This window comes from Leptonychotes weddellii, chromosome 3, assembly GCF_054177405.1.
Source record: "Leptonychotes weddellii isolate Sample4059 chromosome 3, ASM5417740v2, whole genome shotgun sequence".
In the NCBI taxonomy this organism is placed as follows: domain Eukaryota; kingdom Metazoa; phylum Chordata; class Mammalia; order Carnivora; family Phocidae; genus Leptonychotes; species Leptonychotes weddellii.
The window spans coordinates 24,646,789-24,671,870 of record NC_138371.1 but is presented as its reverse complement, the minus strand read 5'-3'; the positions used below and the strand labels follow the sequence as shown (position 1 = coordinate 24,671,870).

The window sequence follows — 25,082 nt, the reverse complement described above, 5'->3', positions numbered from 1 at the left end:
GCTCCAGATGTGGCATTCAGACTACGGGGTGGCCGCCTTCTGTTGCTGGCTCTAACTATGTTCTCCTTTCCTTTGTGAATATCTCTAGGGTTTTCTAACACTGAAAATGTGGTGCAATGCTTTTAATTTAAAAGTTTATTTTGCTTTGCTAAAATTCAACTCACCTCTACTGGGGAAAAGAAATGCAGTAATTCCCGGGGTCCATGGCCCAGGTGAGGAAGGAGCAGCGTGTTGATACCGGTTTATCAGGTGGCCTGGGGCTAGTTCCTTGGGCTATTTCTCTCTCTCTTCATCTGTAAAATGGGGCAATAAAAGTAGCTAATTCATAGGGTTGGAATAAAGATGAAAGGAGAGTACCTAGCACATGGCGAGCTACCACTTCCCCTGAATATTAACTATTATGATGATGAACATCAAGTTCCGGTTTTTGTTCAGTCAGAACAAGTAACCAACAAGGTGATTCTGGCAGCTTCTGCAGAACCCACTGTTCCCCAAATCAAGCCCCAGCAGCCTGAAATCCCACAGTTGGGGATTCTCTAATCTATGACACAGTCCCCTGGAAAATGTACCACTTCTGCGAAGTGTGAAACCCCCTCAGGGGGTGTAATGCCTTGATGGACCCAGACGAGCACGAGGAGCCTGAGAATCCGGGCTTCTCCTTCCCCGTCCGGGCTTTTCTAATCACAGACTTAAAGCTCCAGTCATTAGCTTCTCGTAAAAGAAGAAAAGGCTAGAATGGTTGCTCCACGTGCTCCGGGCTGCTGTGAGGGCCAAATTAAATGATGTACACGTGGGTCCTTTCCCAACCGTGGGAGATACCTTATTAGCAGTGTTTCATACTGCAGGACGACTGCTTGTGAGAACTTCTAAAGAGCGCTCAGTGGTGGGAGCAGGAAGACATTGAGACAATCGGCACCCTCTGGGAAGGCAGATCAAAGAAGAGCAAGCGCTCAAGGAAAGACAGGCAGGATTTGCTCAGGACAAACAGCCTAACTTTCCATTTTTCTAAAGGTTGTATACTCCCTTGGTCCTGAGCAGGCCTCCTTCATGATCTTGAGCTTCCCTTTTTATTAATGACCTAAAACTGTTTTGCGAATACGTTAGAGCTGAGAACAGAGGCCTCATCCCTGTGATGGCTCTTGCTTTCCAGGATGTTAGAGTAGCAGGGCTTAAAGCAGAAGAGACTAAGGAACCGCCACAGCGCATCTGTGCCTCGTTTTCCGGAAAGCAATCTGACTTCCTTTCTCCCTCGCCTCTTCTAATGCTATCAAGATTCAAAATAACACCTTTTGCTAGCGATATGTTTGTCTTTTTATTTTAATATCTAATTATTTTTATATCATCCAAGGAGAACCCCGGACCACCAAAAGTCCATGAAGGATAGAGCAAAACAATTGTATGCAAATTGTTACTTAAGAATGGTAGTAAATGGATCCAGTGTGTATGCTTCATAAAGGTTGTGTCCTCCCAAAAAACCCTAGGGAGCACCATTCACATATTCATCCATATCATGGTCTATGTGAATGGTGGTTTTGGTTTTGTTTTTTGTTTTTTTTTTTTTGAGTTTTGCAGTATACAACCTACCCAACTGTACACAGCAGCCCTGGTATTGGTAGTCTCCTTTAATTTGGTCACTTTTGATATAGAAAAGATAAAGAGATGCCCAATCCCCCTGTGGGCTGTGTGGCTGGTTGCGAAGGGCTAGGTTTTTGACTTTTCCTCGTCTGCTGATTGCCAAACCCACAGACCAGCTCGCACAGGATCAGGATCTATGAGCTAGAGGACTACAGAGGCCAGATGGTAGAGATCACGGAGGACTGCTCCTCGCTTCATGACCGCTTCCACTTCAGTGAGATCCACTCCTTCCACGTGCTGGAGGGCTGCTGGATCCTCTACGAGCTGCCCAACTATCGGGGACGGCAGTACCTGCTGAGACCGGGGGACTACAGGCGCTACCACGACTGGGGGGCCACGAGTGCCCGAGTGGGCTCATTGAGAAGAGCCGTGGATTACTATTGAAATATTTTTACTCTACCCTATTCTCCATCTGGGAGCTAATAAAGTATTTCCTGTGTGTTTGATGCAATTACGTGGTCCTGTTTTCCTTTTAGGCTCAGCAGAAAGCAAGCTGGGAATAATGTGGGTTTGCTTACACATATCAGTGGAAAGGGTGGTATGGGGTAGCAGTTAAGAGCACAGCCTCTGGAGCCTGAATGCCTGGTCCAAATCCTTACCAGCGATAGGTGATGGGGCAAGTTCCTTAGCATTTCTGTGCCTCAGTTTCCCAACTTGTAAAACTCGGGGTTATAATACGCCCTTCATCTCATAAGGTTGTGATGTGGATTACATGAGTTTTTATTTTAAAGTCACTGACATAGTTTAGCTTTGCCTACAGTGGTTTCTAGGAAGCTGTTTTGTAAGCTTGCTGGAGAAACATCTGGTCACTTTCTTGGTACTCTTTCTTAGTAGACGTCCCCTTTGGAGACTGCATTAAGTGGGGCAGCTAAGTGAAGTTGCCTCTGAGGGAGATAGATAAGTTTGTTAAGATAACTGTGTCTGACACGTCTTAGGTCTAAAAATACGTGACTGGCTAATAGATTTATTATTTATGTATCCAGAGCATTAATATAAGAACCATGTGTCACCTTAGTAAACAGCCCAAAGGACTCTTCCAAACATTTTTCTACTTACAGAAGGTACAGAGCACTCAGGTAGTGTGTGCACTGATAAGAATGAGCACAGAGTGACAAAAATAAAGGCAGGTGGTACATGATCAGGAAAATAAAATGCAATCACGCAAAGTTCATAAACCCGTCATTGGCCAGGCTGATGTTATCTCCTAACTTGGATCAATCTTTATTACATCTAGTTCATGAATCATCTTTTGATAATAATCATGGAAAGAAAAAAGAAAAAAAAAAGAAACTTACGAGGACTATTTGTCTAATTGAGTGCAAAATTTCTTTGCAGGCAGATGAAGTTCCTCAAATGAAATCTACATAGGTATTCTATGACACCACAAGATTTTAAGTGAAAATACTAGGCTTCTCAATTTCAACTATTTATCATGTACATGAGAAAATCAGTTTGCTTCCCAGCTTAGAGGTTTGCCTTATGGTGAAAATGGCAACATCTTACTGAAATAGGGTCTTGGGCAGCTGAGCAGCCACAATTATGAAAGAACCACTGCAAGCGATTTTCTATTTGAAAAAAAAAAAAAGAAAGAGAATATGTTCAGCTAGGATGTTGTTTCCCAAACCTCAAACATTAGAGGAATAATGTAGTCAGATTATTTATGTCTAACATTTTATTTCCCGTAACACCCATGCATGCTCCAAGGTATATGGAGAAGCTCTAAGGACATTTAGGTCCGTGCTGACCAAGATAGCAGTCACTGGGGCACAAGATCACGGAACACTTGAAATGAGGCTCGTCCAAAACAAAGCTGTGTCCTAAGTGTAAAATACACACCAGATGTCAAAGACTTAGTGTAAAAAGTAGAATTCGAAAGATCTCATCGTTTTTCATGTGCATTCAATGCTGAAATGATAATAGCTTGATCTATTGTTAAGTTAATTTTATCTGTTTCTTTTAACCGTTTTAATGTGGCTACTAGAAAATTTAAGATTACATTTGTGCTTCTCATTGCCTGTCTATTGAGCAGACACCCAGGCTGGAAAGATGAGCTGTAATTTGTATTCAGATACAGCTCGTGGGGTGCCTGGGTGGTTCAGTTGGTTAAGTATCTGCCTTCCACTGAGATCATGATCCCAGGGTCCTGGGATGGAGCCCTACATCGGAGCAGGAAGCCCGCTTCTCCCTCTCCCACTCCCCCTGCTTGTGTTCCCTCTCTCGCTGTGTCTCTCTCTGTCAAAAAAATAAATAAAATCTTAAAACCAAAACCAAAACAAAAACAGATACAGCTCAGCCTGAAACTGAGTGATAGAAAACCTGAAAATGAACAGATGGCAGAGAACATGTTTAAGTTTTATATAGTCATCAAACGTCCATTCTCTCATGAGGAGACACTCAATGAAGTTATCACTGTCACCTCTCACGGACTGAGGCAGTGGGGGAATGGGTCCCAGCCTCATCTCATCACATGGCTCTTCCACTAACTACACTGAGTTGAAGTTCCGACAACAAATACGAATGATCCTCCATTCTACAGGCCAAGTTCCCTCTCTACTCCCTCTCCCTGTTCGGTGACCAGCCCTTCAATTGTAGCAGTTTCATTCTGGAAGCCGACACGTTTGCCTCCCCCACTAGATTCTAAACTTCTAGAGCTAGGGAGAATGTCTCAAACATATCGGTATCTCCTGAAGGATCTAGCAGAGTGTGCCTGGCTCAAAGCAGGCCCAGTGATGCTGAGCGAATACATTTATAAAAGGAGAAAGTATAAGTGAACCAGTAGTTTCTGCAGATAGGATCAGACAGTGACGCATTGGACATTCTTTTCTGCAGACAGTACCTCGACCTAAGGGAGGGAGGAGGGGTAAATCTAAAAGTCCTGGGTGGCCGGGAAGGTAAGGGGAATGTGAGGAGCTGTTGGAACATGGTAACAGGGGCTGGTGGCATTTGCAATCAACTGGAAAATACATGTCCCACTTAAAGGCATTATGACTTAACAGGTTTAAAACACATGGGAAATGTGATCCAGCTGAACCTAAGGGCTGCTCCTTGGCCACCTCTGCGCAGACACAGTCTACCCTAAAAAGAAGATTTCAGGCAAAAAGAGACAAGTTTTCATGGATGATCTTTGGGAGTCAGCCTTTTAAATCCCACCACAGTCTGGTGGCTCTGGGACGTCCCTTTACTATGGCTGATTTCTCATGTGTTTAATTCATTATCCACAGAGACCAAACAGAACCATATTCTCCAAGTTAAAAGCAAAACTTTCCATTAACTAAAAGTTATAGGCAGACAGGCCAGAAGCTGAGCTCCTACCTCAGCGCAATTTCTTACACGGCCTTGTCCAGCCTGCAGTTTGCATCCTGACAAGATGGTGATAGAAGACACGTCAGGTATCTTTTCTCTGTGGGCCTTCCGTTTTAGCTCCATCCTGTCCTTCTCCTGGCCCCGCAGCTCCATTTGATGCAAGGAAATAGAATTGTCACTTCCAGTTGAGCCCATTAGTCACAGGAAGTGAATTCGTGCTGGAGTTTCCAAAGCTCTGCCCCATTAGGCCACATTCTCTACCTTCCTGCTCTCTCAGCCTCGGCCGTTCTTCTCCCCGGACAGCATCAACAAAAAGCCTGATGCTCTCAGCACCACGGAGGTATAATTTTATGTTCTCAAGTGTCATCTCCCTTCTAGTATTGCAGAAAATAGAGTTTGCATTTTTTATTCATCTTTTTGCTTTTGTAAGATACATATGAGGAGAAGAAAATTATCTTGTGCTACGTGTTCACACCAAACTTTTGTCTTGCAGTGAACATAAAATGAGGGGATATCCTCAGAGTCAAGGCCGGTGGGGAGTTGATCACCTGAACAGAGTGGTGTTGAAAAGCCCTTGATGAATATACCCAGTGCTATAGACTTGGGAAATCTCTTCACAGAGATGATGGTCGAACCTGTAGAATTATCTGGCATATCCAAGGACAGTGTGGGAGAGATGAGGGATCCCGGATTAGGGAAACTCCTAGTAAATTGAGGAAAAACAGATTATTTAAGAAAATGAATTAAAAGAAACCAATTGGAAATCAAGATTGCCAGTATTGTTTTGCTTAACCGTTTGAAGATTTGTTAAACTAAGGATTATATCGCAAACTTTCATGTTTTAAAACAACTTTTGTCAGTTCTTTGAGATTTTTTTTTAGTTTTATTGTTGCTTTAATTTAAAATTCATCTTCATTCAATCATGGCTGCACTGGATTATTTATAAGAAAAAAATTTTTTAGGTAATATAAAGGACCAACAATAAAGTATCACTTAGGGGCACCTGGGTGGCTCAGTCGTTAAGCGTCTGCCTTCGGCTCTGGTCAAGATCCCAGAGTCCTGGGATCAAGCCCCGCATCAGGCTCCCTGCTCCGCGGGAAGCCTGCTTCTCCCTCTCCCACTCCCCCTGCTTGTGTTCCCTCTCTTGCTGTCTCTCTCTCTGTCAAATATATAAATAAAATCTTTAAAAAATAAAAAATAAAAAAATAAAATTATGTGTGTGTGCACACAAATGTGTATAGAAATTGATCTGAAATTATGCATGTATATATGTGTGCACAGAGGAAATCTGACCAAAACATACCCATATGATATTAAAGTGGTTGTCTCTATATAGATGAGATTATGTGTTTCCTATTTTCTTAGTTTCCTTGTCTATATTTCCTGATTCTTCTCTTAAATTATGTTGTTTTTACCAAAAAAAAAAAGGAAATCAAATAAACTGAGGAAGAGAAACAATAGAACCCTAAAAGAAAAAAAAAATTTTAAGATCTCCCTTAACTTTTCAAACGCTGTTGACATTGTTATAGATTTTATAAAAAGCACGAAAAATCACTGGCTAAAAATATTCATCTTTGACTTTACCCTGGCCAGATCAGTACCTTAACCATTTTTGAATAGGATCATATGCTAGGACTTAGAAGAAGAACCAGACTTTATAGGCGTTGTAGTGATGAGAAAAACAGCAAACTGCTAAAGAGATAAAGGTGGGAAAGTGAGAAAGAGTTGGACATCCTGGAAGTCACTTGCATTGGATGCTGGAATGTCAAGAGGAATGAGAGCTGAATCCAGGCTGTGCAATCCCTTTTTAGGAAGGTTACGTAGGGTATTGTGCATAGGTTCCAGATTACAAATGTTTAACAAGAGAGCACCAGGTCTCATTAATACACAGAGGTTTTCCTTTTCCTCTATTTATTCACTCTACTTTTCCAATATTGAAAAAAATCCGATAAGATGGAGTCCCGTTTGATAGTCCCTGAAATGTGATCTAGTCGGGGAGAAAGAGTAATTCAACAAGAGGGACCCAGATGCTTCCTGCCTTATCAGTGGTCCTGACACATCCATAAGCTTTTACTAGGTACGAAGAATAAGTCTTGGTCCAAATATGGGATGATAGTAAAATCCTGCATTTCAGTTATGGAGGAATTCAGAGAGATTTTCCCTTCAAGATGCATGCACTGCTATTTGCAGAAATATTTGAGAATGCTTGGCAAATAGCTGGCTGAGAGTAGCTATTTATGGAATTTGAAAAATAAAACCTAGAGAATTTAGGAAATCCACGAACTATTCATTAACGTAAACAGCTGAAAACCTGAATATTGTATGCTGTTCTTTTTGAACAAATTTAATAGATCAAAGGCAAAGAAAAAGGCATATCAAAAAGGGACACTTTTTAAATCACGTGCTGGTTTTCAAAATTCAGTTCAAGTACTTTTTTTGACAAGATGAGGGCAATGGAAAGTTTCCTTTTGTTCTGACATGCAATTATTTTTACCCTGCTGCATTTGTAGTCATAAAGAAAGATGCTGTCAGGCTGATTGACTGAAGGAATTCTCCACAGGGGAGGAAACTAGAACTTTGACAAAAGTCTCTGAATAATGAGGTGATAAACTGTTTACAGCCATGGAAAGGCAAACTTTAGTAAGAGTTACATGTACTGATTAGTTTCATGAACAACCTTTACTCTAGCCAGTAGAGGAGATCAGTGTCATACTTACTAATTAAATGGAAAGAGATTTCAGAGGGCAGGGGGTGGGGGGATGGGCTGGCCCGGTGATGGGTATTAAGGAGGGCACGTACTGCACGGAGCACTGGGTGTTATACGCAAACAATGAATCGTGGAACACTGCATCAAAAGCTAATGCTGTAATGTATGGTGATTAGCATAACATAATAAAATTAAATTAAATTAACAAAAATAAATGGAAAGAGAAAAACTGAAATCTTTGATTCACAATAAATATACATTGATAATAGCTCGACCTTAGAAGTAGTGTGCATTTCACAAAAGAGGACTGTCTGTGATACATAACTACTGGTTATGTTCGCTCACACATTTATGCCAGATGCTAGCCAAACCAAACAGTGTCAAATAAAAGCAGGGAAAAAAGAGAATGCAGAAAAAGGACCTGTGTCTGCAGGATTCAGAGTTTGTTTACTATCTTGTAGTTTACATATCTACTTTGTGAAAATGAAGGCAGTGGAACATTTTGGAAACTACTTTCCCAGAAACCCTTGGGCTCCAGGCACAGCACCCTGGGAACACGCATTAGTGGGGGACAGGATATCGCACCTTCCTCAATTTACATAGAAAGGTATGCCTTTCCCCTGTTCTTGTCTTTAATTGTGCCTATGCGCCTTGGATTTCTGAAAAACTGGTATTCCTTATTACTAACAGCTTCGCTCCAGTAAGAACACCTCTGTGTTAGCCTGGTGCCCATTAGTGCAATTGTTGTGTGGCACAGAGACGTGAGGATGGGCGTCCGAGCAACTGGCTTTGGCTTCTTGTTCCTCCAGGTACAGATGTGCGGCTTTCAGCATACTCTCAAATGTGTGAGGGTCTTGATTTTTTTTGTCTGTTAAATTTTTTGCCTTGCACAGTGCCAAGTGCAGACTGGGTGTTTAATAACTGTGCTTGTCTTCTCCTTTCTTCACCAAAATTGATGGCTCTGTTTACCTGGTAATTCATGGCAGAATACTTTGCTCTGTTGAAGACATTAGGAAAATCATGGATTTCAGTCAAATGGGGATATGAAGAAAAATAAAAACACTACCTAGCATAGTATCTGGAATGTAATAAGTGCTAGTTTGATTTTCTTTCTTTTCTTAATTTAAAGGGACTATATTTGAGACTCATATGTGACTATAGTGGATTTACAAGTAGACCAATCTAATTTTTCCACCACTGAACTGGTTTTATCCAATAAATAGCCATCACTAAATAACAAAATAATAGAACAAGAACTTAGAACAGAAAGTCTTGGTTCTCTGAATTCCAGTGTCTCTATTACATATTGATAAGATCATACTCAATGCCTTCCTCTGTTAACTCCTTAAGTAAATTAGGTCAGTCTGTAAAGTGTTCATAGGAAGTCAGGGTTTATCATCCATTTATAGTTTCCCTAATTCTAATCCTGTTCTTCCTTTGTCAGAAAAGAAGCTGATCAGTGGAGAAAAGAAGGGACCCAGGGACAGGATGGTGAACTTCTGAACTGAAATCTGCTCTGATTTGAGTAATGTACTTCTTGGTTGTTTTGTCCTCTTTGCTTCAGGGTCTATTATAGTAGTTCCCCTTTATCTGCAGGGACTGCACTCCAAGACCCCCAGTGGATGCCTGGAAGTGGATAGTACTAAACCATATACACTATGTTTCTTCCTATACATACACATCTATGATAAAGTTTAATTTAGAAATTAGGCACAGAAGAGATTAAAACAATAACAAATGATACAATAAAATGATTATAAAAATATATTGTAATAAAAGTTATAAGAATGTGATCTTTCTTCCAAAATCTTATTGTACTGTATTCACCTTTCTTGTGATGATGTAAGATGATAAAACACCTATGTGGTGATATGAAGCGAGGTGAATGACGTAGGTATGTGACGTGGCATTAGGCTACTATTAACCTTCTGACATCCTGTCAGATCATCCATTTCCAAACCTTGGTTGACCTCAGGTAACTGAGACCATGGGTAAGGGGAGACTGCGGTATGTCCAGTCAGTGTGTTGTGTTAGGGAACAAGTGCTCGTGGGAAGTGGAAGTTTCTCTTTTAAGAACCGGAAAATAAACTGGATAAAAGAATGCTCATCTAGAAGGGGCATCAGTGTTACCTGAATGCAGCGAAACTGGAGATTTATTCAGAGTTTTTTGGTATTCAAAAAGAAAACATTCAATGTCCTCAGGATTCTCAAATTCTGTCCCAGTGTCCCTTCTCAGGAATCATCAGAATCAAGGAAAAGAAGTGACAAGATGAGGGTAGTGGAGAGGTGTTAAGTGGCCAAGGGTCTGCCCCTGCTTTCATCTGATTCATTTATTTATCCTCATTTTATCACAGTGTTCCAAAAGGGGAAAGATGGTCACTTATGAGAACAAGGTTTTGATATCTTAGGAACAGGAACGAAACTGATGATAATGATTATAATAAAGAAATAGTAATTCAAATGATAATATCGTTACTAACTTTAAGGACCATAATGCACATGTAATTAATTTATGTAACTCCTATTTCCATTTTCATCTCTCCTTTCCCCCATGGATGATGCATCCCAGTATTGCTTCTGCGAGATCCATGTTCAAAATTGAAATCAGGTAAGTGGTTTCCTTTGAATATTTCTTGAAATTGAAATCTAATTATTTCTAGAATGGTACTTCTGAGTTACCATGTTTTACCCAGGTAAGTTTTTATTCACATTATCAGTCAAATGTTAAAAGAAGAAAACAGCCTTGTCACAGGGATGATTTGTCTTCGCATTCCCTGTCAATCACTCTCTATTCCCTGAGTTTCCTGACAGTGTGGTGTAGGTGTGTACTGACCACTGCTGGCTAAATATCTACCATCTATTCTTCCTCTTTCTTACAAAATTCAAATTGTGTTCAAGTGTTCAGCCTTCTCAATGTGCTGTGTCATTCTCAGGGAAGGCAATCCCATCCCCAGCCACAAAGTGGCTACCAATTCTAAACCAATTGTGTTAATCCTGCTTGCCTATCCAATTAAGGACCTCAGCTTTAAGCAGAAGAGTTTAAGGCATTCTCCTGATGACTGATATTGGATGAGAGTTGACATATGACCTAAACTGGCTCAACCATACTAAGGAAAAGCCTGTTGTTTCATCTTTGAAGTAAAAGCTTTCTCTTTGTCCTGTTGGGTTATTTGAGTTGCTATTGTAGCCATTTTGAAATATCATGGGTAGGTTTGCAGTATGTGAAAAGTCCAGAAACTACCACATTTTAATAAAGCCAATTCATTGAAGAAGGCAGAGCCAAGGAGATTGCAAAGAAGCCAGAATCCATTTTAACCATGCTTGGAGATTGTCCTCTCTATGAACTTCTTCTTATGTGAAATACTAAATATGTTTATATATAGTTTCAGCTAATTTGAGATGGAGTTTTTATTACAAGTAGCTTAAAGAATTGTAACTGAAGCAGGGGAGAACTAACATTACCTGGAGCTCCTGAGAAGGCCCTTCTGAATTTAGTCCTATTACATTTTTCCAAACTCCACACTAGGTGGCTTAGATTTGGGCACATGACCAGCTCTGTCCCATCAGGGTTGAAGAGCTTCAGATCTGCAAATTGAAAATTTGGGGGAACTGGACTTTCTTTTGATTTTTCAGGGGATCAGAATGAGAATGGACATAGCTCTAGTGTCTACATTAAACCAGTGAATAACCTTTCTCCTTATGCCATTTTATTTTTTTTCCTTTAACAGTTATTAATAACTTTATTTTTTGTTTGTTTATTTATTTGTTTATTTTATTATGTTCAGTTAGCCACTGTGTAGTACATCATTAGTTTTGATGTAGTGTTCAATGATTCATTAGTTATGTATAACACCCAGTGCACATCACAACATGTGCCCTCCTTAAGCCATTTTAGATTGAATTTTCTATTCCTTGTAACTGAAAGCATCTTACATGAGAGTTAAGCTTCTAAAAAATACTAGTTTGGCTATATTTCTAGTCGAGTTTTCATTTTTTTGTCCCTGTGATTTATATTCTATGACTGTAATTATTTTTCAAAAAGACCTTTTCAGGTTTCAAAAAGTCCAGAAACCCATTCATTAAAGAAATAATAATAAATCTTCAACCAAGAAATTAAACCAATGTGAAGGCAAAATATCCTCTCCTTTTTAAACTTTATAGTCAGTGGAGAACCTGTCCTAGAGTTCCTTTCTTTATGCAATTTACTCATAGAGAATAGCAGATTGGTTAGCTGCCCACTTTGTTTTCCAAAAGGCCAGGAGACAAGCTGTAGAAAATAAGATATCGTTTTGATCAAAACTGCTGTGATGTGTTTTCACTTGTCTCAGGCCAGCCACAAACAGCCCATGTTCTACATTAGGAAAATAACAAAAGTTGATGCCTACAAAACTTTTATTTGGATTATAACATGACTCATACTTTAAACAAATAGTTAAACACTAATATTAGTGCTGGAGTTTTCAAAGTAGTCCTGCTGAGAGGTTATTTACATTTTTATTGCTCAGAAATATTTTTGGAATCATTCTTTTTTTGAAACCCTGCTATAGCATTTGACATATTCTTTTGACAATCGTCCATGACAGCAAATTCCCTATTAAGTGTGGAACCAGCTTATTTATCAGCACCAATGATTTAGCAGGATGAATTAAGTGAGTGATTAAACTGGCAATGCAGTTTTTGATCAAATCAATGAAGTGAGGTTATGAAAAAACCCATGCATGCAAACAAATGCAGAATATTTTTACCTCTAATTAGAGAGGGACCATAAAAAATAACCTGCTACCATCTTCAGAAAAAATAGAAAAATGTTCAACTGGTCAGCCAAAATTTTCCTAGAAGAATACTAGTCTACCATGAGAACACATTCCTTTAGTTATAAAAGCTTTTTCCTCATTCAGAATATTCACTGAGAATGCAAATATTTCTGGGTGGGAGAGATGGAGGATAACCTGCTAAACGGATACTTAATCAAAAATACCTTAGGGATGAAAGTGGGAATTGGAAGAGAGAGTGTTAAATCCATGATTGTTGAAGGGGGCAGGAGGGATGTTGATCTGAAAAAACAATCTGTATCTCATCTGAATTCTTGCCTGGCCTTACTTATGGGAGAGGGAAGGAATGCATACTGTGTGATACTTCCATATAACAAAGGCCCCGGCAGGTACCGGGGAAGAGATGCTGCCCCAGGTCACTCTGAATGATAGAATTTATTGCATCTCACTTTCAGTAATTCGAAAGCTTTTTCTACTCTTTACCTTCTCACATTCTGAAAGACTTTATGGCTTCTTTTTTGTTGGTGGAGACAGTTGGACCTTGATGATTTAACACACCACAGGTAGATTTAGACTTCATTCTCAGGGATACTGCTCACTTTCCATAAGAGAACAAAAGTGACTTTTTCTTTAATCGATAAAGAACGTTAAGTACATTTTTCATTTCCCTCCGTATTTTTACTTCAAAGATTTGTCATGTCTGTTTCTGAAAGGAACTGAGATGCCTTAGAGATTAAAATATACAGGGAAAGAGGCATTTACATCTAAAACAAACCGGATCCTGTTTCAAGCACACGAAATGCCCTTTAGTTGAGTAGATCTAAAACATATTGGGGCAGTGAAGTAATTATCTCCAAGTGCTCTCGCTTCTACTGCAAATAAGGGAACTGTAATGGGCTGCATAGCTTTTATTTTCTGACACTATAAAGTCAGTTCATTCATCTCTAGTTGTTAATTTTTGCTTAGACTGAAACCCCAGCTTAAATTTACCATGGGGACCCTTGTTTATAGATGGAGGGACTTCGTGCTGGAAAATGTATAGTCTGAAGAAGGTGGCTTGCTGAGAGCAAGGGGATGCTTTTCTCCATCAAATAAAACCAACTGTGCCAAGAGTTACAGGACTTGTCAACTTGGAAAAACACAGAGTAGCTAGTACTACTCAAAAATAACAAGACAAATAACTGAATTAAAAATGGGCAAAAAGATCTGAATAGATATTTCTCTAAAGAAGATATAAAAAGATATTCCACACTGTTAGCCATCAGGGAAATGCAAACCAAAACCCCCATGTGATAACACTTCATGCTCACTAAGGTGGCTCTAATAAAAAAGACAGACAATAAGAGTTGGAGAGGATAGGGGCGCCTGGGTGGCTCAGTTGGTTAAGCGACTGCCTTCGGCTCAGGTCATGATCCTGGAGTCCCGGGATCGAGTCCCGCATCGGGCTCCCTGCTCGGCAGGGAGTCTGCTTCTCCCTCTGACCCTCCTCCTCTCAAGCTCTCTGTCTCTCATTCTCTCTCTCAAATAAATAAATAAAATCTTTAAAAAAAAAAAAAGAGTTGGAGAGGATATGGAGAAATTGGAACATAAATGGTACAGATGCTCTGGAAAATAGCCTGGCAGTTCCTCTTATAGTTAAATGCTAGATACTTACCGAAGAGAAACGAAAGCATATGTTCATATGCACACGTGCAAACATTTATAGCAGTGTTATTCATAATAGCTTAAGATGGAGACAATCCCAATGTCCATCAACTGATCAATGGATAGACAGAATGCGATATATTCATACACTGGTATAGAATTCAATAATAAAAGTGAAGTGCATGCTATAACATGGACAAGCCTTGAAAGCATTATGCTAAGCAAAGAAGCCCGTCACAGGGGATTGTATATTATATGACCCCATTAATAGAAAATTTCCAGAATAGACGTATCTATAAAGACAAAAAGTAAATTGGTAGTTGCCTAGGGATAGGGTGAATGATTGGGTGGTATGTGAATTATACCTTAATAAAGCAGTTAAACAAAAACATAGAGGAAGGCCTCAGGGTGTCTGGCTCACAACGTCACAGACAAAACAGTCTTAGAATTTTTAAACCAAATTTTTTTCTCTTCTTACTACTAACTTTCCCAAGTTTCCTGCTCTACCATAAAATTTTATATTTGATACCTTATCAGGGAAGCTGATAAAAAGATAATTTTTCTGAACTAAAGGATGTGCAGAATGTCTAAGTGATTTCCACAAAGTTCTATGCAATCAGTAACAGATGTGCCAACAGAGGCCTGGTTTTCTGATTTCAATCTAGGACTTGGTCTCTTAGCAACAGAGCCCTTCAAATTGCTGGTTCCAAATACTAAAGCCCAGAAAATGAAATTGTGTTAAACAGCAAGGAAATACAGTCATTGGGATGTGACTTCTACTTTACTCATTATTTTAGTTTATTTAACAATTAAAATTAAATTATCTATTTATTTTATTTTATTAAAATAAAAATGTATGGATTTTGACCCCAGACCTTTAGAAAATACAATACAAACAAGTCAGAGCTAGCTCAAGCCAAAGTTAAATGGAATCATTTCTCACCTCAAATTGTGATTTTTGAAGAGTCTCTTTCTTGTTCTTCCTTGCAAGAGTGATTTCTAGGGAGAAGACACAATCTGTTGGTTGAGAGTCCATTTTTTCCCTGACCTCTCACTCACTGATTTTTAAATTATATTTGGTGCTCAGTATATTACTGGGCAGAAGGAATACTGGTGGAAAATAAGAGCCCAGAAAGAACAGAGTGTTCTAAAACAGAGTAGGAGGGGCTGAAGGTTGAAGAGGTCTTTTGGCGATCCATTTGAACTCTTATTTCAGTTGGCTCTGTCCTTTTTAATAGCTCAAATCAAATGAATTTTTTAACGACATCTCTGTTCCGCTGATGAAATGGAAAGCTCTCTGGTTGAAAGGAGCACAGACACTCAAACAGTTGCCTACAAGTTTTCTCTGATTGGTGTTCCATACCGTTAACTTCTTATTTTTCTTGTTCCTGTTAACATTTTTATTATCTTATCTTCCCTTAAAGGCTCTGAGCTATGTTTTAGACTTTTGGTCTTTCTGGTATCTAGATGAATTTCCTCTATGGCATAGGGACTCACAAACGTCCCAGTGGAAGGTGCTGGTCTTTGTGTTCGTGGCAGTGAGTTTTTATTCCCTTGCTTTCATACTGTCGGCACCTAAAAATCCCACCTTTCCCACACCCGCATCTTTGTCTTCCTTATTCCTCTTCACAAAACTGAATTACATTTCTAGGAATGAGAACTCACATTTGGGACCACGTTTTGGCTTTTATTACAATCAACCTGAGAGAAGCTTAGAGGTTGCTCTGTGTTTGTTGGACTTTCGTGCTGTGACCAATGACAGGTAACCAATAGAAGGGGCAGTCCCAAAGGTTTCAGGAGAAAAGGCTGAACTTCAAATTACATTTGCTCATATGTTGTTTCAATTGGCTGTGTCTTCGTTGTATGCTCACTTCACAATTTGGCTGATCAACCATGTCAAGTAAATATTTCTGGCCTCTGTTGACTGGAATTAAAGGAAGCTATATGCATCCCCTTCCCAATCCCAAATCTCTACCATGTGGCAGAGAGGTAAGATGTGGCTAAACATAAATATTTATTAGCAAGCAGACAAAGAAAAGGAGGGGCCAATAACTGAGCTGGAGGAGAAATTAAAGCTTGCTAGTGGCACTTTGCCAAGCTGCTCACAGCTGCCATCTTTGGACAAAATAAGCATCCTGGGGTAAAATATTTAAAATATTTGGTTATATACCTCCATTCTTGACTCTCTTTTAAAAAAAACTTTATTCTTGTCTTTCTTGTTTTCACAGTGTCTGTGCTTTTTAGGTATTCACAGTTTCACTCCAATTTTGGAAGTAGAGTATAAATAAATGTAAAAACAGGTATTGTGTGAGGTGTCATACGATGACAAATTGCTCCTTTAAAAAACTGCTAGGCCCATTTAAGCCTCACTTAGATGCTCTAATCAATGTTTTGAGCTATTTCACTTGTTCTAAATACGACTTTAAATACCCTTCACTGTTTACACTGCCAAATTGTGTCACTCTCTCCTTCAAAACCTGGTTTCCAATTCATATCCCTTATCCTTTCAGTTACTCAAAAAACAAAACAAAACAAACCTTGGGTTATGTTTGACTCCTCTTCTTTACTAGTCAGTACATAACCCACCTGTTAGCTTTTTCTTCAGTGCATACCCATAATCTTATCCCTTCTTGTTAGGTCCACCACTTGCACACAGGACCAAGCCCACCTTCATCTGTTACTTGGATTACTACAATAGTCTCATAGAAGTCCCTCGGCTTCTACTTCTTTTCTTCCACAGTCTATTTTCAAACAGCAGCCAGTGTGATCCTTTTTTTTTTTTTTTTTAAGTTGGCTCCACAACTCAGGGCCAGAACCCACAACCCTGAGACCAAGACCTGAGCTGAGATTGAGAGTTGGATGCTTAACCGACTGAGTCACCCAGGCATCCCCCGTGTGATCCTTTTATAACAAGTCATATTATGTTATTTTTCTGCTAAAACTCTGGCAAAGTGTTTCCATCAATTAAAGCAAAAGCTGAAGTCCTTATTTTAGCCTAAAATCCCTCCATGACTTTCTTTCCTATTCTCTCTCGCTAACTTCCTTGTCTACTTATTCTCCTGTTTGTTATTTTACTCTGCAACAGTTAGATTGAGCAAGCCAGCAGTTCTTACATTAGTGCTTTTTCTCTAGTTGTATTACGGAACCTGGACTGGATGGCCCGATGGAAGAACCGAGTGGCACTCGGAGATCTTGGAGGATAGGAGGTTTATTTAACACCGGCAGGCCCAGAGGAGAGTGGTCTCCAAAGGTCTGAGCCCTGAGCACAAACAAAGGGGGCAATTTATACACTTCAACTTCTGCATATTTAGCACTTTTGGCACGTGCGCGAAGCGGGGCAGGGAGAAGAACCCGGAACAGCCCCAGGGCAAGGACTGGGACTCTCTTGCTGGCTCGGTTGGCCATCTTAGGACAGATTTTCTTTATCAGTTGTACCCTCTGCCTGTTGTGTTCTTCTCCAGATATCTTCCTGACTAGTGATTTCATAACCTTCAAGTTTGCCCAAAGGGCACTTTCTGATCATCCCATTCCATACTACAAACCCCCAATCCACCACCTGCTCCAGAATGACTAGTCACCATTACTCTACTTTTCCTTTTGTTAACCCATAGAAACTGCCTCCCTCGAACATATTCTAAATTATTTATTATTGTAGTCCGTCTTCATCCACTGGATTTAAGCTCCATAAGGACATAGGCCTTTGTTTTGTTCATTGATGATTCCCTTGTCCACTGAACTGCACCTGGCCCATGATAATTTAATCAACAAATGTATCTATTTATGTTAAGATACTGAGTCACTGAAATGGAGATTGGAATTGTGATGGTTCATTTAGAATCAGTTTTGTTAGAATGTATTTGTCATGGAACCACATGGACAGCAGAATGTTGGGCGGTTGATATATTTACCATCCCCAGTGTCCCAGCTTAAATGGAATGTCTAATAGAGGTTCACTTATAAACCAATGGCTTTTTAAATAAAAATATCCAACTCATGACAACTGCCTGTCATTCACTTCACTAAATCCTGATGCAATACAAGAGCAATGGATGAGTCAGCTCCATGATTCATCAATGTTGTTTCCTTATCTGCTAATCTGTACCTTTCACTCTTTGCTCCCTTTCTACTCCATGAATCATTTCATTTTTTGCTGTTTTTCCCATTTCTCCCCCTTCTTTTTCCTCTAATCCAAACTTCAATAAAATAATAAACATATTGCAGATAAAATAAGAATATAAGTAAAACAAATCAAAACAAAACCAAAAAACCCCTGATGCCATGGTTTGGATTTAATATGAAATACTTTTTTACAATACTTTTTTTTTGTATATATCCCTAAGGTAGGGATTTTTGATATTTCAACTAGTACATAGTTGGTTTTACGTATGGTGTGCATATGTAAATGTGCATATATATGTACATGTGTTGGTAGGTGACATTTCATTTTAATGCATATATATTTTTTCATTTCCAATATCATCTGTTATGGAAACTGGGAGTTTGGGAAAGCATAAATAAGAAATTAAGGTCACAAAATCCCACCACTGAGAAGCAATTGCTGCTTACATTTTGTTAGAGATCATCACTGTTTACATAACTGTGTCTTACAAAATAGGTTAGTTATTTCCTTCTTAATTTCTTTAAAAAAAAATGTAGTTTTAACTACAGTTGTGTATATCTTTGGGGATTTGACATTTTTCACATTTATTATATGTGTGTTATATAAAATGTATAGTTAGCTTCGAACAGCATAGAAAAGAGCAAGGGAAACAGTTTAAGAGTTAGAATAATAATTAAGAGTAATTATTTTTAAATCATTAGAATTTTTTTCAAACAAGCCTCTATACTGAAAATAGCATAGATAGAAATAAGTTTTCTTACTTGAAATTATTTTCCCATTCTATTTTTGTTAAAAAGTATGAAAGAAAATGTACTTGAATTTATCAAAAGAAAACAAATGAATATATGAAATTATTTTCGCTGCAAGATATTTTAGTTCCTAAAGTATCTAAGTTTTTTTTAAAAAATATGACCTGTAACTTGTCATAATTCATTTAGTAACATATTTCAACTTTATATGTTAACTATTGAACTCCTACTATAAAACACTAAGGCAACTACTATCCTTACCATTTCTTCCATGTCCCACTTTCTGTAATTCCGTGATTTTTATATTTTCAAAAGTCTTAATATGTATATTCCATTCTATTCTTTAGCCCAAATACCCACAGTTCCATAGTCTTATTTCTCTATGTAGGTAGATTCAGTATTTACATCTGTCCTCTATTGTAGTTTCTCCATAAGTGACCTGGTAGGCAGAATAATGGCCTCCAAAGATATCTACCTTATAACTCAGAACCTGTGAATATGTTACCTTACATTGCAAAAGAGATTTCCTAAATGTGATTAAGTTAAGGATCCTGAGATGAGGAGATGCTCCTGGATTATCTGGGTGGGTCCAGTATCATCACAATATAATGTTTAATCGCAAGGATCCTTAAAGTAATAGAGGGAGGCAGGGGGGGTGAGAGTCAGAAAGAGATTTGAAGAGAGGAAGTGGCCATGAGCCAAGGAGAGGTAGTCTCTGGAAAAGGCAAAGAAATTGATTTTGATTTTTTTCTAGAGTCTCTAGCAAGTTTCACCCACACCTTGATTTTAGCCCAGGGTGACTCGTTTTGGACTTTTGACCTACAGAACTGGAAGATAACAAGTTTGCACTGTTTAAAGTCACCAAGTTGGTGTTGTTATAACAGCAATAGGAAACAAATAAACCTGAGTTCTTTGTTCTGATTGGTATCTTGAACATTTGGATTGGTCCAATAAGCTTTCATGAGTGTTCAAGGTGTTGTATTCCCTGAATTCTTAAATGTTTGAGGATGTACATCTCTTGTGTTTGTTAAAAACATTAAGCGTATCTTATTACTTAGATCTTTATAAACATCGTTCCATTCTCTTCTCATAATATGATTATTCCTGGAGAAGCTTTTTTCTCCTTTGTGCATGACTAAGTTTTCCTGCCTTGATATTTTAGGATTCTTGAATTGTAGTAAACTTTACAAGTCTGTCTCTTGGTGTTGATTACTTTATGTCTATATTTTCACTGAAGACTGGAAAGTTTTTGGATCTACAGAGTGCATATTTATTTTGGGGAAAGGTTTCTTCCATATATCTTTGGTTTGTAATTCTACATGCAACCATCTTAGGAAAAACCAGTTTGGTAATGCTGGACCTTCTTTATCTTCTAAATACATAATCTTCGTAATTTATATTTTGTACGTGTTCTTTACCTTATTGAGTTGTGAATTTTTTTCAGTCCTGAATACTGTCACTCCAACTATAATTTAACTCGAATGTACTTCTTCCTGTGGCTTCTACTGTGGCTTTGCCTCTGGAATGTTTTTGCTTTACATCCTCAACTCCTCACTGCAGTCATCAAGTTGGCTTTTCATTTTTTTTTTTTCCCCTGTCTTCTAATCTTTCCTTTAAACCTCACCTTGCCTTTGTGGAGATTTTTCTAGATGACATTTTACTCGGGAGTATGGAGCATTATTTATCAAATGTTTTCCTCTGGGTGGCTCAGTCAGTTAATCCTCCGACTCTTGATTTCAGGTCAGGTTATACTCTCGTGAGATCGAGCTGCGCATCAGGCTTTGTGCTGAGCGTGGAGCCTGCTTAAGATTCTCTCTCTGCCTCTCCCTTTGCCCCTTCCCCACTCTCATGCAAGCTCTCTCTCTCACAAAAAAAAAAAAAGTCTTCCTCTTTTCCCTTCAGTGATTCTTGTGATTCATTGTCTTCACTTGCCCTTTGCTCAAGTTTCTTCAGAGATGTTTTCATAGATTCCACTTATTTCTTTATGACTATTGATTTTTTTTGAATTGGAAGATCTATTTGTGAGATGTGAGCTGGGGCAGTTGACAGCTTTTGTTTGGGTTTTGATTTTTTTAAAACTCTCTTTTATGGGAGGAATGTGCTTCCTTTCAGTTTCCAACATTCAAGAGTTTATTATGGGTCACAGATGAAACTCTGAGGTCACAGGTCCTCAGAGTTTCCATTAGTTAATCATTCCCTTCTGCCTTCTCCACCAGGTTCACCCTGCTGACTTCTTCCTCAACCAGATATCTAGGTAGGATGCATTAAAAATTGCATGCCAGCATAGTTTTGCCTTCAAATCCACATCTCTCAAAGAACATAGTTCACTTCTCTGGTCCAATCACACCCGTAGATGTTTTTACTACACTATGTAAAATCCTCTCTCTTTTTTTTAACTTCTAATATTATTTATCTCAACAGAATGTAAGCACCTTGAATTTTGCCTGTCTTGTCTACTGATGATTCTATTATATCTAGAACAATGCCTGGCACATTATAAATGCTGCCAATTTATTGAATAATTAGTTTCATTATTTGACAAATTTTCTCTCGTCTCAATACTTAACTAATCAAAATTAAAAATAGCTTTAGCTGTTTGAAATACAAAGTATTTTAAGATCAGTGTATTTTATTTTATATATTAAGGCAAGTATAATAAGCAAATAATTGTACATGTGTACAATATGGGTGTGCTTTGTATAACTTCTGGCATATGGGAGAGGATTTTAAATATCTACCCATGGATAATGAACTATTTCTCACTAATTTCATCTCTGAATTAGGTGTAAAAATATGCCCATATGGGAAAGTTTGAATATTCTATCAGACATTCTATACCTTGTTAATGTGAAAACACTTAATGAAATTAAAGTAAGTCACTGGAGATGAACTTGTTATTAAACTCCAATACTGATCAGCAGACAATAATTGGGATATATTGGGTTTTCTGAAGTTATTAAGCATCTGAGATACATTCACCCAGAAAATATTTATTCAACATTTAGTAAATGCTAGGCACTATTGTGGACATTTTGGAGGTATCCACCAACAAATGGATAAAATCTCGCCTTTACAAAAGCAGGGCTGGGGTTAGGGTGAACCTGCATTTGCATGACTCTGTGAGTATCTCCTTAAATTTCATAATTTAAGTGCTTTGCTTACCTCACCCTCGGCTGGCCCTATGATATGGACCTTATATTTACTGGGGAAACAGGCAACACACAAGATTAGTAAGAAAAATGTATGGTATTTTTTTCTCTCTTTTAAAAATTTTAATTCTAGTTAGTTAACATACAATGTTATATTCGTGTCAGGTGCACAATATAGTGATTCCACAAACATATGGCATTTTAGATTATGATAAATGCTATAGGGTAAAACAAAGTAGGAAAATGGGATAGCAAGATTTTGGAGGAGAACAGAGGAAAGTTTGCAATTTCAGTTAAGGGATGTTCTACTTGAGAATGTGGCAGTTGAGCAAGCCTGAAAGAAGAGAGGTAGCAAATCATGTGGACACCAGGGGGAGGCATTCTAGATTATGGAAAAGCAAGTATAAGGGACTGGTGCTCAAATTTACCTAGTGTTCTAGAAGAGCAAAGAGGAAGCCAGTTGTTGGAGTGAAATGAGCAAAAGAGTTGTAGGAAATAAGTGATAAAAGTGAGCCCAGATCAGGAGGAAATTACACCAGTATGAGGACTTTGGCTTCTATTCTGCATGATAAAGAAAGCACTGGAGAGCTCTCAGTTAAGGTTTGCCATGATCTAACCTTTAACTGTAGTATTCTGGTGCTGTCTAGGGAAAAGACATTAAGGTTGCAAGATCCAAGTGGTGAGGTCAGAGAGAAGTCAACAACAATACAGAAAGTGAGTGGATTCTGGATATATTTCAAACATAAAGCTATAAGATTTGCTATGGGTTTGATTGGAGGGAGAAAGAGAAATAGGGACATCAAGGATGACCCCAAGTTTTTGACCTTAGCAACCAGAAGAATGATGTTGATGTTGATTGACAGGTGAAGACTGCTCAGTTTGGAAGCTGTTAGGTTCAAGATGTGTATGAGACATCCTTAGATGTTAGTCAATTTCCTCTAATAATCTAGACTTCAGGAGAGAAGCTAAGTTGCAAATATAAATTTGACAGTCATCAGCACATAGGTAATATTTAGTCACACCATGAGCAAAGTGAGGGTAAAAATGAGATTTCCTGGACTACTTCCTTGGCTTCTCCAAAGCATAGAGGGAAGAAGATGAGGGAAAGTCAGCAAAGGAGGCTGAGAATGAGTGATCGGGGGATGAGGGAAGACGAGGGAAGAAAACCACCAGGAGTGTTATCTTGAAAGCCAAGTAAAGGAAGCATTTCAAGAGTGTACAAATGTTGTTGTTATGTTGGATATGCCTAAATTATATGAAGATAACATCGATTTTAGGGCGCCTGGGTGGCTCAGTTGGTTAAGCGACTGCCTTCGGCTCAGGTCATGATCCCAGGGTCCTGGGATCGAGTCCCACATCGGGCTCCCGGCTCAGCGGGGAGCCTGCTTCTCCCTCTGACCCTCTCCTCTCTCATGCTGTTTCTCTCTCGCTCGCTCTCTAATAAATAAATAAATAAAATCTTAAAAAAAAAGATAACATCGATTTTATTAAAACCCAATTCCACTGAAGAAAATAAAATGTTGCTAAATATTAATTTGTCTTTTTTTGTACTTTTTGTACTTCTTGGATTTTTTTTTTTTAGTATTGTATTTAGTATTTTATTGGTGCAAGCTGCGATCTCTGTTACTGAGATCTGCAGTCTGATGATTATCTTATGGTCCTTTAGTTTCTCCACCTTATTGCTTTGTACTTTACGTGAGAACAGAGTGGGGCAGAAGGAGAGCAAGCAGCAATTACAGCAGGGCTACCACGTTGTAAGTGCCCTAATCCTACCCAGACAACATTTGGTGACATTTATCAACCAGTTGAGTCAAGAGAATTCCATGAGAGTTGGGTAGTACAGGAGATTTCTAGAGATGAAATTTAGGATATTCCTAGTATTCTATTCTTGTGACAAAAAAGGCAAGCATCCATTATAGTTGAAATTCAAATTTGTAACTTGTGGATAAAAAAAAAGACTAAAATACTGAATTCTAATATTGCAAAGAGTTATTTTCTAAAACAATTTTCTGGGATTCAACATCAGGTTTTTTTTTTTTTAGCTTTTAATTAAACCTTAATTTGGTCATGACATTTTGAGAGATTTAGACAATTTTCAGCCTTCCCACAGCAATTCGTCATTCTCCCCTTTTGACAGTGAGTTCTTCCCACACAGAGAATTTCAGGCATAGGGGCCTCAGCTGAACAAATATAATTAATAACAATACAATATTCAATTTCATGTTTAAATACATTTAAAAGAATTATTAATGATTTTGAAATAATTAAAGAAGTGGAAAGATACTACTTTTCATTATGAAGAAGAGAACATCAAAATATTTCAGTCCAGTCTTTGGGAAAAGTAAAACAAGGAGAGAGATGTGGGGAAGGAAGGAGAGTGGAGAAGAGGTGAAAAGAGAAAACTTGTTCAGAGTTTTCAAACCTTGTGTAGGAATGTCCTGGTATGGGGATCCCACTTTTACTCTTGTTCTCTTCTTTTTTTTTTTTTTAAAGATTTTATTTATTTATTTGACAGAGAAAGACACAGCGAGAGAGGGAACACAAATGGGGAGTGGGAGAGGGAGAAGCAGACTCCCTGCCGAGCAGGGAGCCCGATGCGGGACTCAATCCTGGGACTCCAGGATCATGACCTGAGCCGAAGGCAGTCGCTTAACCAACTGAGCCACCCAGGCGCCCACTCTTGTTCTCTTCTAATTCCAGTTAACTTCTAGCATGTTTAGAACTCTTTAGAAAGGGAAAAGTATTTGTCATCTGTCTATTTTCCAATCTATTTTTGAATCCTTCTAGGTCAAGGGGGTGAGAAAAAATAGAGAAATTTCTGATGCTCTGAACATTTCTCAAAGAGCCCTTCCCCAGCCATGAGGATTTTTTAGCCACTCTTAAGTTACAGGCATGGTGGTATGTGTGGTCTCAAAAGTGAGCAATGAAATGCATCAAAGGGCAGATTTAGTAGATGTGAATAGATCGATTTTCACATTGTAAAATTTTAAAACATGTCAAAAC

At 38.6% G+C, this 25,082-nt stretch overlaps 1 pseudogene; it reads left to right on the top strand.

The window, feature by feature from the left end:
- The first annotated feature begins 342 nt into the window (after positions 1-342).
- Positions 343-2,213, top strand: LOC102749905 (gamma-crystallin F pseudogene; annotated as a pseudogene).
- Positions 2,214-25,082: the final 22,869 nt, after the last annotated feature.